Genomic DNA, 11,111 nt, shown 5'->3' on the forward strand with positions numbered 1-11,111 from the left:
TGCAGTTCTAAGACCCTCTACAGATTTAGCAACCGTGTTCAATTTCAAAGAGCTGCAGTTTTTACCCTTTCTGCCCCATGACCTTGCATGCACACAGGCACACACACACACACACACACACACACACACACACACACACACACACACACACACACACACACACACACACACACACATACACGGACACACACACGTACACACTCACAGATGCACGTATGACGCACACACACATGCATGTTTTGATAGCGTATTTGTTTAGAGAAAGAGACCAGATGCATGGATGCCTAGGATGCCAGTGACAAGTTCTGCTTCACATCCATGGTCACGTGACAATGCTGCCTGTTTGACTTCTTCAAAGCTAGATAAGGTACGGGGGATTTTATAGAAACTAGTCACAGGGGTCAATCTGGTGTTGCAGGTATGGGGCATAATGTGTTGCAGCTTGATGTTTGAAGACTTTAGCCTAAATTGCTCTTTGGTTGTACTGTGCCCTTTCAGTTTTATGCCTTTTGTAATGAGTTTATAATGAGCTTGACTTAACTATGTGCACTGTAATAGGGCCGACCGACCGACCAACCGACTGACCGGCTGGAGCTCATAGCAAACTGGTAAACCTGTATTGGCCTAAAAGTCCTGTTTCTCTGTGGCAACTCAAACATCCTGCTAAGTTATTACAGTTTGGAATACCAACAGCGCTTTATCAAACAGAGTTGTAAAGACCACCACATACAATACTGTAGTCCTACTGGAATGTCAATGAGGCCTAAAGTATTTTAACAGACAACCTCTTTCATTACAAAAACTGTTGAAACTGTGAATAAACTACTTAATACTTTTAAAAATTCACATCTCCCCTTTTAACTTGACATTAGGCTCTATTAAAGATTTAGATGTGGTTCAACTTCAGCAAAATATCAATTTCTGTGGTGTTTTTATGATTTCAGAAACATTCGAAATGTTTATAGTGATAATAAATAACCTTTGAATGATACATCATTTTAATTTCTCTACCAATATGACCCATAAGTCATAAACCTGTAACTTGCACCAAAATGTTGTTGCTCAACGATTTTATTTTCCAAATGGGACACGTGGTATGATAGGCTATCATTATCAGCGGTTAGGTTGGAGATCATTTTATTTTCTTGTGTCGTGTTCATAATTGTTCTGTGTTTGTAGATATATAAACAGGCCTCTCTCTCAGTACCAGACAATTAGCTGAAAATACGCTTGCAACCTTCCTAATGACAAAATCCCTATACTGAGATAAACTGCAGCTCTTGGCATAGTCACATCATCAAATATAGTTTTGTTCTGTAACTCTGAAAAGATATTGTCTGACATAATGTGCAGCTGACTTGGACCAAAACCTCTCAGCCTGATGGCTGTTGCCAATAACACGTCAGTGAATGGTTTCCACATGTACACAGGAATTATCTCATTACTGCTGTTACAGCTGCTCAACCAGGGATGGTTCTCCACTGTCCCTGTGTGTGTGTGTGTGTGTGTGTGTGTGTGTGTCTCCCATATAGTAGGCTACATACTTTCTATAGGCTACCTCCCATATAGTAGGCTACATACTTTCTATAGGCTACCTCCCATATAGTAGGCTACATACTTTCTATAGGCTACCTCCCATTTGGTAGGCTACATACTTTCTATAGGCTACCTCCCATATAGTACCTCTATCTACAGTATACTATAGACTCTATAGGCTACATTCCACTCACAGTGGTGATCGTGGACAGCCTGACCGGACGGATGCCAGCACAGCTCTTAGAGGTTGCAAATCACAAGGTTAGAAAAGGTTAGAATGAAAATAAACACTGTGTGCTGGGGAATTCAAAAATATTTTCATTCTTGCTGAAGCCTTTGATTTAAAGCTGTTGCTCGGACAGTTTATAGGTGGAAAGTGGAGTTGCATTGAGTTTCGGCCATTTTGAATATTTATTAAGTAGTAATTATTGGAGGGAGACCTTTGTTGCTCATAGCAACATATTCCATGCAGTAGTCTACTTCTCTATGTACAGGACATGGCCATCTGAATGATCTTTCTCACCACTCTATCTGTTCTGATAAATATTGCTGTGCAGATCAAGTCATTCATCTGCTTTGTCTACATCTCTATCATTCTTCTAGGTACATTTGGATGAAAGAGCTAACGGTGAATCGGCGGCTTGCATTGTCTTTCTAGAAGAAGACACAGGGGCTAGAGTCGTATAACGTACACACTATTCTGCAAGTGGCTTTTTCTGCTAGAGAGGTTATTGATTATTTCTCTGCTGGCGTTGTAACATAACTGACCTGATCTGGCATGAGCACCACAGGACTCCATCACATTATACTGTACTGGGAAGGCCTGTGTGTTTCTGAACAGGCTCACAGAACTCCATCACATTGTACTGTGTTTGGAAGGCCTGTGTGTTTCTGAACAGGCTCAGATGACAGATGACAACAGCACATAGTGGCTGTGTGTGGATGGTCAGAGAACTTCCAGAACCACTATAGTCTGAGTCCCAAATGGCACCCTATTCCCTATTTAGTGCACTACTTTTGACCAAGTTATGCACTATATAGGGAATGTGGTGTCATTTGGCACGCAACCTATATAAGTAAGATGAAACTGGAGGAAAATAGTTATGAATATGTCGATATAAAAAAATCACTGGTCCATTTCACTCTAGAGGACTGAGTGACATCTGACAAAAGAGGTCTGATTATCCTCTTATTTAAATATGTGCCCAAACACAAGGTTGCAATAATCCGGTAACGTTCCCCAAATTCCCTGGTTTTCCAGAAAACCCGATTGGAACATGTCCAGTATCAGGAGGGAATAGGAAATACTTTAGGAAAAGTTACCAGATCTATGCAGCCCTAACAAAGTCTTGACTATGTGTGATTTGACTTGAACTAGTTAATTCACAAGTAAAAGATGGAGTGCTCTCCACTTGGGCCTTCTGTCCAGACGACATGCTTAGTTTCATACACCGCAGCCGATTTGGACTTGACAGGATAGCCCTGTTCCAACGTATGAAATGTGCTACTGCCACTTTTGTCTACATAGCTCATAAAGTGCAACCACACATGCATGGACAATGAGACCCCTTGTGAAAAGTAAGATGTTCATAGAGGCCTCTGCCAATAGAAACAACAGTTGAGAGAAAAACAGTAGACGGTTCTAAAAAGACGTCCCCTCTCTCCATGGTAAATCCATCACTTCCTTGCTTCTCATGGTTTGTGTCAAAGTACTGTTCAACATACAATAATATGTTGATAAGGAGGGACATACTTGACCTGCTCTTTCCCCTTTAAAAATAAGGTCAGATTGGCATGTTTTGAAACTAGCACGTGTCCAACATGGCACCCTATTCCCTATGTAGTGTACTACTTTTGACCGGAGCCCATATGGAAATAGGGTGCCATTTGGTAGGGAATAGGGTGCCATTTGGGACATACATAGCATAATCAAGTCATTGTTAATGTAATAAACTGCTTGGAAGAAGCTCAATAAGATTATGCTGCGTTCACTATGAGAGAGACTTCTAGTGACGTAAACCTATAGGCCTACAGTACTGTAAATTATATACGATGGGTTTTTAAGGCACTTGATGGAGGTTCAACATAGCATGCTTTGACAAGTTTACAGTTGAGAGATGGCCTTTTCAGTCCTCTCAGACATTCAAGTAGTGTGAGCATATTTAGATATTCCAGAGAGAAAACCACAGGTTGTAAAAATACAGATGTACCTACTTTTGGGCATGAAGCTCCATTAAAACTTCATTAACTTGACATTGGTGTCTGTGTAAAAACAGAAAGTGGTAGGGGAGCTCTCGGCCATATGACCATGTTTAATCTGGGCAAGAGATGGATGTGGTCACTAACTTTATATTATATGATAGCCCCCCGTGTAGCTCAGTTGGTAGAGCATGGCGCTTGCAACGCCAGGGTTGTGGGTTCGATTCCCACGGGGGGCCAGTATGAAAATGTATGCACTCACTTAACTGTAAGTCGCTCTGGATAAGAGCATCTGCTAAATGACTTAAATGTAAATATGATATGAGTTCCTGACTTACTGCACATACTATTACACAGAGTAAGGCTTTCACTCTGACTGAGGGCACCATTCTGGGGATAATATTGTAAACTTGAACTACCGGATCATGTTTGATTGATTGACTGATAAAGTTGATTAGATAATTAAAAGTAGAAGGCTGCTCAATGAGACAACATTACAAACGGAGACAACATTACAAATGTATAAAAATATTGAGGATAAAACACAATAAAGACAGAAGGCTTTCAAAACGACACCTTTTTAACCATTATCCAATTGTCATGACGTCCATTCTTAATCACTCACACCCCACTGTTATCATATCTCTGACAGGGATTCAAACCTGGGTCTTCTGCTCGCCACAAGTCTGTGTTAAACCGCTGAGCTAAAGCGGGAGCCAACAGATATCTTCTCAGGCAAGGTTATTACTCATAACATAAGCGTGGTTCCGAACCTCCAAACCTCTGTTATATTTGCACTGTTAAAGAGAGGGAGCTCTCCCCCTCCATCACCCTACTTCACTCCTCCACTCCTCCTCTCTCAAAACTAAAATGAAAACCCTCTGATTTATTCTCCCCCAAACCTTCCTTCTCTGGTCGTCTGGCGTTCCACACCACAGCTGTGGAGTCCCCCGGGCCCATAAATCTGAGCCACTAAATCCTTACCTGGACCCTGTTCAGAAAGCTCTCTCCATTCAGGAAGCTGGGGGGCAATCCGATCCCTAAGCTAGCCTTTAACCATATCGCATATATATACAGTGGGGAGAACAAGTATTTGATACACTGCCGATTTTGCAGGTTTTCCTACTTACAAAGCATGTAGAGGTCTGTAATTTTTATCATAGGTACACTTCAACTGTGAGAGACGGAATCTAAAACAAAAATGCAGAAAATCACATTGTATGATTTTTAAGTAATTCATTTGCATCTCTCTCTCTCTCTCTCTCTCTCTCTCTCTCTCTCTCTCTCTCTCTCTCTCTCTCTCTCTCTCTCTCTCTCTCTCTCTCTCTCTCTCTCTCTCTCTCTCTCTCTCTCTCTCTCTCTCTCTCTCTCTCTCTCTCTCTCTCTCTCTCTCTCTGCCTCATGATTCTCAATGTTCTGTGTGTGTAAGAGCTGGATGGGAGGGAGGGGTAATGACAGGTCCTCTGTTTATTTGTCTGGTTTTATTGCCCAGACGGAGCATGGCAAGGACTCTGTCAGTCAAACGTTATTGCTGCTCAGCTGCTCTGCAGTGGATCATCGACAGTCAGTGAAATAGTGGAAGTGGTTATGGGACTCTGCTCACCTCTTATTGAAAAGCCAGAGATTGGAAATCGGCCATGGATTTTCTATTGAATAGGATCCCCCAAAAAATATGTTTTGGTTTTTCAGTGAATCAATCTGTGTGATACTGCATCGTGTGTACAGCAATACAAGCCCACTCACACACCTGGTCATCAGTTTTTACAGGATAGACTTATATATACTTATAACCTACGGTTATTGGAGCGCTGGGACGAGGACTGTTGCAGTCATTCACGCTTACTTATTCTAAGTAAGTCATGACATAGGCTCCACTTCAATGGCCGAAACAGTGGCTCGCACAACACTTCTCAACCCTGCTGTCTCCTCAATCTCCTCCCCTATCATCCTTCCTCAACACTTCTCAACCCTGCTGTCTCCTCAATCTCCTCCCCTATCATCCTTCCTCAACACTTCTCAACCCTGCTGTCTTCTCATTCTCCTCAACTTTCATCCTTCCTCAACACTTCTCAACCCTGCTGTCTCCTCATTCTCCTCCCCTATCATCCTTCCTCAACACTTCTCAACCCTGCTGTCTCTTCATTCTCCTCCCCTATCATCCTTCCTCAACACTTCTCAACCCTGCTGTCTCTTCATTCTCCTCCCCTATCATCCTTCCTCAACACTTCTCAACCCTGCTGTCTCTTCATTCTCCTCCCCTATCATCCTTCCTCAACACTTCTCAACCCTGCTGTCTCCTCATTCTCCTCCCCTATCATCCTTCCTCAACACTTCTCAACCCTGCTGTCTCTTCATTATCCTCCCCTATCATCCTTCCTCAACACTTCTCAACCCTGCTGTCTCCTCATTCTCCTCCCCTATCATCCTTCCTCAACACTTCTCAACCCTGCTGTCTCCTCATTCTCCTCCCCTATCATCCTTCCTCAACACTTCTCAACCCTGCTGTCTCCTCATTCTCCTCCCCTATCATCCTTCCTCAACACTTCTCAACCCTGCTGTCTCCTCATTCTCCTCCCCTATCATCCTTCCTCAACACTTCTCAACCCTGCTGTCTCCTCATTATCCTCCCCTATCATCCTTCCTCAACACTTCTCAAACCTGCTGTCTCCTCATTCTCCTCCCCTATCATCCTTCCTCAACACTTCTCAACCCTGCTGTCTCCTCATTATCCTCCCCTATCATCCTTCCTCAACACTTCTCAAACCTGCTGTCTCCTCATTCTCCTCCCCTATCATCATTCCTCAACACTTCTCAACCCTGCTGTCTCTTCATTTTCCTCCCCTATCATCCTTCCTCAACACTTCTCAACCCTGCTGTCTCTTCATTCTCCTCCCCTATCATCCTTCCTCAACACTTCTCAACCCTGCTGTCTCCTCATTCTCCTCCCCTATCATCCTTCCTCAACACTTCTCAACCCTGCTGTCTCTTCGTTATCCTCCCCTATCATCCTTCCTCAACACTTCTCAACCCTGCTGTCTCCTCATTCTCCTCCCCTATCATCCTTCCTCAACACTTCTCAACCCTGCTGTCTCCTCATTCTCCTCCCCTATCATCCTTCCTCAACACTTCTCAACCCTGCTGTCTCCTCATTCTCCTCCCCTATCATCCTTCCTCAACACTTCTCAAACCTGCTGTCTCCTCATTCTCCTCCCCTATCATCCTTCCTCAACACTTCTCAACCCTGCTGTCTCCTCCTTCTCCTCCCCTATCATCCTTCCTTAACAATTCTCAACCCTGCTGTCTCCTCATTCTCCTCCCCTATCATCCTTCCTCAACACTTCTCAACCCTGCTGTCTCCTCATTCTCCTCCCCTATCATCCTTCCTCAACACTTCTCAACCCTGCTGTCTCCTCATTCTCCTCCCCTATCATCCTTCCTCAACACTTCTCAACCCTGCTGTCTCTTCATTATCCTCCCCTATCATCCTTCCTCAACACTTCTCAACCCTGCTGTCTCCTCATTCTCCTCCCCTATCATCCATCCTCAACACTTCTCAACCCTGCTGTCTCCTCATTCTCCTCCTCTATCGTCCTTCCTCTCTTTTTGCGTCTCTGTTTCCCCTCACCATCACTCAATACACTAATTATGGGCCCTGGTGAAAATGAGTCCACTATATAGGGAATAGGGTGCCATTTAGGAGCCCCCCCCCCCCTCCTTTACAGTAACATATCTGTGTCAGGTGAAACATTGAACATTTAATAGCCAAATCATAGTGTAAAAGCAGGTGAGCTGGTTCTACTCTTTTTGGCCATTTTCTGGTGTTTTGCGGTCGGAAACTGAGTGGGTCAAGCATAACACGTCAACCCTTTTACCCATAGATAGACAGGCTAGAAATGTTTTAACAATTTCAATGTTTTCATTCAATTGCCCCTCCCTGTTGTACACAACAAGGTTCCATTCCCCCTGTCACAAGGGGATTTATGGCTGATTTAAGATGAAATCATCAACCCTGTTATGGTCAACCCTGTTATGGTCAACCCTGTTACATTATTTGGCACTTACTAGGCACTTGCTATAGTCTTTTTTTTAACCTCTTGAGATGGAAAAACATGTTTTTTATTAAGTTGAACATATGCTCGACATGACAGAATGTTAAAATTAGGTGAACTAAAACATAGTTTTTTCACCAAGTTGCACTACCCAAAAGAGACTCATTTCGTGGAACGACCAAGGCTGGTCATCAACTATCTATTACTAAACAATGCAATATTTACGTAGATTTTGTAGTATTGTATTGAGATAATGAAGTTAAAATTACTTGTTTTGTGTTGATCTCGCTCACCGGGAAAATGCATTTTGCTAGTTTTGAGGTGAAAAGGCATCAAGATAATTTGTCTTGTTTTAAGATATTCTGACTTGTTTCAAGCCTTTTTTTAAGTTAAAATAAGGAATAATAATCTGCCAGTGCAATAAGATCATTTGTTTTGGTAAGACGTATTATTAAGAACAAATATCTTAAAATAAGATAATTTATCTTACCCCACTTGTATCAAGCATTTTCTTTTGGTTAAAATAAGCAAAATGATCTGCCAGTGCACTAAGATAATTTACCTTAGACGTCAAGGCAATGCATTGTAATTGTAAGAGATATCTAGATAAAATCAACATATTTTGCAGTGAAGGCCGACATCCAACAAGCAGCAGCCTCTGGCTGGAGAAACACAAGGCTATATAAAGAGTACTCATTCTAACAGTTCTCTTCTGTGTCTCCTGGAAGTAAAGAGGATTATGATGCATAGGCTGATGGCCCTCATTCACTATCTTATCACTTCAACAAGTTATAGACTAATCAATCTAATTCAAAAAGATTGAGGGGAGGGTGAAATGGGGGTTATAATAGCCAAGTAGTAGCCTATACTACAGTACTGTAACTGCTATTTCAGTTGGAGCTGTAGCCATCTAGGCTGAACAGACAGTTCTGAGGTGGTGCTTGCCTCACAGTTGAGCTTGGTAACATTAGCCTGCCAAGCACATGCCAATAATAAACTGACCACAGCAGCATCTAGTAATGGAGGCTGGCATCCTTCATGAAAGGACAACAATTAAACAGTAAATTATTCTGTATTTTCGCAGGCACATACCTGGAGTGTTGAGTAACGGTCATTTTTCTCTTAGAGAAAGGGGAAGTATGAATTATGGTATTTGGAGATTAGAACGACAATTAAGGGATTCACTATCCAAACATTATGGCATGTGGGCTCTATATATATGTCACTAAGACCAGGGCAGACCAAACAAAACACATGAGCTCAGGGCAACAGGGGTGTAACACAGAGACTGAGGCCAGGGTACTCAGGGCAACAGGGGTGTAACACAGAGACTGAGGCCAGGGTACTCAGGGCAACAGGGGTGTAACACAGAGACTGAGGCCAGGGTGGGCCACCAATGGAAGTTACATTTTATACGCTCAGATTAGCTGATTTACTAACTGGCAGGGGTCAGCGAGATGGGAGAAAAAGAGAGGAGAACTCATATATCACATGTGTTGAGTACTGGAGAGAAGTCCAAATTCTAGTTAGCAGCTGTTAAAACACAAAACGATTTCACCATGGTTAATAAGAGAAAGCCCACTAAGGTTGTAAAATAACATGTCATTAAAGTGTTGAAGTTGTGGTCCGTGTGCTTGGTGGTGTATGCAGAGGCTGGTAGAGTTGGATGGAGCCACTCTGGGATTGTCGATAAGATGATTTCTAGCCAAAGAGGGACATATTCAAATATCAGTTTGCTGAATGCAATGATTTTTTAAAGATTTCCAAATATAGTTATCAAATATGGTACATTTTGAGCAAAATCAACATCATGCTTCCAGACTATGTTGGTGAGTCTATTTTGGTGAGTTCACTATTTTGGTGAAGTTAGCTCATCACCTCGATACACACCTGTGCTCTCTTGCATTAGTTAATATGAGATATGTTGTACTCAAAAGACTTATGTTTCACCAAGCCATGCCAGTGCAAAGGTACTTTTAGCCTCTGGCTGCTTGTAATTTATTATTGGGCCAACGTAGCGTCTGCTGAAAGGGTTGAACTGACTCTGACCCATCTATTTTGGGAGATTTGGCAGTGAAATCAAAGTAAAACAGAGTACTACTACTACAGACCTTCAATGGGATTTTGGAGCAGGGGAATTGTAGAGGTTTACTTAAGCTGTGATCCATTTGGACGTTGTGTGTAATACATTTTTTCCCCCATTCATTAAACCCTGCTCCTGCCACCTGAAATTCTATAGTTGGATTTCAGGTTCGCATGTTTTGATGGTTCGTTTGAAGGTTAATTATCTTACCACCTGTGCTGTGTCAGTCTAGGGCTTTACCACTGTTCACTGTCTTCAAACTACATACCACAATGGTAGTTCTGGTCCTGACCAGTGCTAACTAAAATGGCAGCCTATAGTCAACATAATAAATCATTGAAAACATTAAAATTAGTCATAATGTGTGTTTAGAATGCTCAATAACTGCTTCACGGTCATGTGATTTAACAAGACAAAAGAAAGAGTCCCCTATAGGTCACACAGGATGAAATGTAGTGCAGTACTGCACTTTACAGAATACAGTGTGATTTGGGAGGCAACCCATTACAGTGATGCTGCTTCTGCTCGGTTATGTCCTGGTGTGAACAGTGTGTTATAGATGATCTAAAGAGGGGATAGACATGGACATGCTACAACAACAGCCTCTACACTGAGTGTGCAAAACATTAGGATATTGCTCTTTCCATGACATAGACTGACCAGGTGAAAGCTATGATCCCTTATTGATGTCACCTGTTATATCCACTTCAATCAGTGTAGATGAAGGGGAGGAGACAGGTTAAAGAAGGATTTTTAAGCCTTGAGACAATTGAGACATGGATTGTGTATGTGTGCCATTCAGAGGGTGAATGGGCAAGACAAAATATTTAAGTGCCTTTAAATGGGGTATGGTAGTAGGTGCCAGGTTAACCGGTTTAAGTGTGTCAAGAACTGCAATGCTGCTGGGTTTTTCATGCTCAACAATTTCCCATGTGCATCAAGAATGGTCCACCACCCAAAAGACATCCAGCCAACTTGACACAACTGTGGGAAGCATTGGAGTCAACATGGGCCAGCATCCCTGTGGAACGCCTTCGACACCTTGTAGAGTCCATCCCCGTCGAATTTAGGCTGTTCTGAGGGCAAAAGGTGTTCCTAATGTTTTGTACACTCAGTGTAAGTGCGTCCCAAATGGCACCCTATTCCATAGTGCACTCTTTTGGTACAAAGCCTCTGCCTCCTCCCAGTACCAGGACTGATTACCTTTGGTAGATGGAAAAAAAAGTTACCAAATCAAAACAATA

Source organism: Coregonus clupeaformis, chromosome 28 (assembly GCF_020615455.1).
Source record: "Coregonus clupeaformis isolate EN_2021a chromosome 28, ASM2061545v1, whole genome shotgun sequence".
In the NCBI taxonomy this organism is placed as follows: domain Eukaryota; kingdom Metazoa; phylum Chordata; class Actinopteri; order Salmoniformes; family Salmonidae; genus Coregonus; species Coregonus clupeaformis.